Source organism: Ziziphus jujuba, chromosome 5 (genome assembly GCF_031755915.1).
Source record: "Ziziphus jujuba cultivar Dongzao chromosome 5, ASM3175591v1".
NCBI lineage: Eukaryota > Viridiplantae > Streptophyta > Magnoliopsida > Rosales > Rhamnaceae > Ziziphus > Ziziphus jujuba.
The window spans coordinates 4,543,047-4,547,500 of record NC_083383.1 but is presented as its reverse complement, the minus strand read 5'-3'; the positions used below and the strand labels follow the sequence as shown (position 1 = coordinate 4,547,500).

The 4,454-nt window shown below is 35.9% G+C and overlaps 1 pseudogene; it reads right to left on the bottom strand.

Moving 5' to 3' along the window:
* Positions 1 to 2,359: 2,359 nt before the first annotated feature.
* Positions 2,360 to 3,990, bottom strand: LOC125419977 (protein Ycf2-like; annotated as a pseudogene).
* Positions 3,991 to 4,454: the final 464 nt, after the last annotated feature.

The following is a 4,454-nucleotide window of genomic DNA, read 5'->3' as shown; positions in this document are numbered from 1 at the left end:
TTATTTAGGACCCTATTCACCTCACCTCTTTGGGCTTGTATTGATCAGGAAATAGGTTTGATCGTCCATCTTTTTGATATAATATATAAATATAAGAAAAGGCACCCTCCGAATAATTAAAATTGAAGCAATTGGATGTCCTATTCGGGCCTATATGACATGACCGATCAATAGAAATACTCTAACACTCCACCTTTGTCATATATTCCATACATCACACTGGAAAGATATCATATTCATGTAATATGATTCACTTTCAAAACGCCTTGGTGGTGAAATGGTAGACATGCGAGACTCAAAATCTCATGCTAAAAAGCGTGGAGGTTCGTGTCCTCTTCAAGGCATAACATTGAATATTGAGAATGCTCAATAAATTGGAATAAGTTTGGCAGCAGATCACAAAATCTTGGTCATCTTCTCTATCTAATGAATGTGGAGTCCACTTTGAAATCATTCGTCCTGCACCCACCCCACCCCCCAAGTATATGCTTCAACAGGAATCACACAAGGGTAGATTGATACAATAGAAACCTCTGGTAAAATGCCCCTTGTAACCCAGCAAATAAAGTACATTACATAATCTGTTTTAGGGATTGGCGACTTACCCATTCAGTGACTTTGGCGCTGAACGTTCCCGAAATGGGCGCTATCCAGTCGGGTGAATTCAATAATAGGCACTTGTTGGCATTCCAGCCTTCCTTCTCCTTTTAAGGCCTATCTGAAAGAGAATCCAGTGCTTCTTGGTCATGAATATCTGAATAGGAGGAACCGCCCTATGGATTGCTATGAAACAATTAGAATTAGTCGATCAACTGGAATGTGTATTATCCATATAGGGGTCAATTGAGAAGATTCATCGACTGAGATGAAGAGAAATGTCTATCTATTTTATTTAGTTATTCAGTTAAACCAATGATTCATTATTGTAGCAGATAACCATAACCATTTCATTCGACATGCGTATTTGTTATTTTCCAATGGATTTACATCTTTCATTAAAGGAAATTTTTTGATGTAGTGAGTAATAGCTCTGGTTGTTCGCTGTTCAAGAATTCTTGTGTAGGCAGTTCATACCATCTGATACGAACCTAGGACGACCTGCTTCTAAACCCGTATTATATTAGCCTAGATCTCCATTAAGTTCAAGTTCTAATGGAATGGATCTCAACCCCTAACCAACCTATGGTTAGAAACCTTGGTATAATGTAGACGCCACAATAGGGGATGGAAAACCTATTGATAAGTCAAGCTAAAACAACCAATTCTCTAATGGTGTTTTAGGTGTTCTCAAAGAACAAAGAGATAATTAATCTCATAAGTATTTTCTTTATCAAATCAAAGTTGTATTCATATTGAAAAATAAGCCTTTAAATAGGCTTTGAAAGAAACAAAATAAACCCTAAAAACCCTAGGAAAAACTGGCCACACAATGAATCTTTCCCTTATTTTCAATTAGGAATTAATTAATTTACAAACAAAATAATAAAATAAAAACTTTCCTAAAATTATTTGTTCAATAAGTATATAAATACAAATCCAAAATTAAAGATAGTTTCCTAAAACAAAAAGTAAAAACAAATTAGGAAACTAAATATGGTAATTTTCGGCTAGGTTGATAATGACCCTTCTTTGACCTAATTGGACTCCAAATCAGCTTCAATAGTCTTTGTGGAATGCCAAATAAGCTTATTATGAAGTTCCTCACATTGTACTTGCTTAGAAATATGAGAAAAGACTAATACAGTAAAATACAGTAAAGCCAGCAAGGAATACAGCAAATTCAGCGTTTCTTCCTCTTGTGCGCAAACCACCATATTGTTCGGCTTTGAAGCTGGTTTGGCTGGTTTCTTTGACTCATCCACCATATGAATTGAACCCATAAGAATGGGAATCCAATTCATACAACCCAACCTCCATATTGGCACTAAAAACGTCACCCGGGCCCATTTTGGCTACTATTGCTTGTATGAGTAAAACAGGCCTTGGTTCTTTAGATATGGGCACCCCCTCTTGAGTATGACTTATTCCTTGTATAAAGACAGCAAGATTGTCCTTGAAATTCTTGTCTTGGGCTCTAGTGATCGGCTCTACCTTCATATGTATTGGATCAGCACCCCAGTTGGTTGTCAGTTGAACGGTTTCAGGCGGATTCGTGTCACCATCCATCCTTAATGTTTTGATTTAAGATTTCAATTCTTCCATGTTTCAGTAGTAGTATATTGTTCCATGGAGTTGAGGTCCAAAATATGTAAGAAACGGGTATTTCGACGACTCTACCACCCGATCAATTCTGTTCCACTTAATCCCTATTTCATGGCCACATATATTTTTGGCTAAGGAATGGGAAACCTTTCTCTTGTTACATGAATCCAATTTCCATTTCATCTAAGAAAAACCATCTTTTTCTCAACAATGTATTTGTCATTTGATCCAATAGCGTTCCGTTAGATAGGAATAGCTTTGATAAATATTGATAACTCTCGGATGGAGTATTAGAACGGAAAAATCCATTAAATAATAAACTATTGGTTCTAAGCCATCTATGGCAATGAATCAACAATTCGAAGTACTTTTCGTGCATATTCTTGATAAACCATCGCTTATATATAGATGCAGGAAGATCTGTTAGGGAAGTATGAAGCCCCTTTTACATCTCTTCATTTGCAAAGAATTCTCGATGTGAAAACACAGAGACAACGGGCTGATCTTTGAACAGGAAAAAAAGTGGATCTACAGGGTCCCAAATGAATCGACTTATTCAAAAAAAGCCTTGTTCTTTGGAAGATCTCTCTCGTGTCTGGTACTGCATGGTTCCACTCTGCAAGAAGTCTGAATCATTCTCTTGAAGCCTATCCCCTTCATTATGAATGATCCGCTTACCCGAAATGACCTTGCCCAATAGGGAAATCCCAATTCATTGGGCCTTTCGATACATTCAAATAGAAAGCCCCAACGGCGCCATATTATAAGAGCCCAAACTATGTGATTGAATAAATCCTCCTCTATCTGTTGTGGGTCGAGGACTCCTTCTCCTTCCCTTTCTTCAAATTCTGATTCGTATTGTTCATAGAGAAATCTCTGATCATCGATAGAACAAGATCCATTTTGCATCATATCTAAGGGACTCCTTGGTTCGGGCTGAAGGAGCAATGTCACTCATCATTATCAAACTGGCTGCAATCTTTTTTTGTCCATGAGGATCCCACCAGAGTGCCTTCTACTTCTAATAGGCCACGAACTATATCAGAATCATTCTCAACGAGTCCATAAGAAGTGATCCAATTTTTTTCATCGAGTCCGGGTAAAGACCAAAGGTCTTGAGCGACCGATCTGGCAGAACAACTCAACTTCTTTCAAATTGTTTCTCATTATTAAGAAAAGGTAACAAAGATAAAATACGAGCTTGTTTCATAGTGACAGTAATTAATTGTTGTTGTTTTAAAGTCAATTTATTCACCCGTCTAGATAATATTTTTCCTTGTTCACTAATAAATCGACTAATTAAACTCATGTTTCAATAATCAATTCGATCCCCCGATTGGATCGAGGGAGAATGCCTACGAAAATATCGCTTGGATTTATCCATGGTTTGTTTATTCCTTATCCCGAAAATCCTACTCGTATTTCGATCGGATCAAAACAAACGTCATAAAAAATAATTTAGAATTAATTAATAAATAGGATTTGTTTATATTTAATATATGTTATAGAAATGGTTATGTTATATATAATACGTCATTTTTCACCTTCCTTGGATTGGAAGGCGGACACGAAGGCGATCGGTTCAATCTATTTCTTTATTTCACTGTGAATCGTATGTTTGTAATAAAAGGTACAGAATTTTCTCAATTCCAATCGACCAGGTGTATTATGTCGATTCTTTTGAGTAGTATGTCTGGAAATGCCCATTGATTTTTTATTAACATGGTTTGGAACACAACCGGTACATTCCGAAATAACTGTTACTCGTACATCTTTACCCTTGGCCATGAACCTCCTTTGGATTTTTGACTGACTCCATTTTTTTATTGTGCAATCCGAAGGGAAGAAGAACAAAACGAAAAAATAAAATAAAATAGAAGTTACTAACTCGAAATAAAATTATGAAAGATTTCCTTTCAATATCAATCAATCAATAATCATAATAAGAAATATAATGATTTCTAACTATATTTAATTTACACTTCATAATATATACAAATCGCTGTAGAGTATTTCATTTTAAGTATCTTGTATGATATTGTTGCTAAGCCATCACATTTTCGTTTATTAAAAAAAAACAAAAAAAGAAGAGAAGGAGAGGGATTAGTCACAGATATTTGATTGTATCTCTAATCTTCTTCAACCCCCCCCCCCCCTCGCCCGCTCCCCATCTCACTAACTAGAATGAAAAAAAATGAAATATAAATGCATCCGGAAATAAAAGATTGATCTCTATCAATAAACCCGCTAAA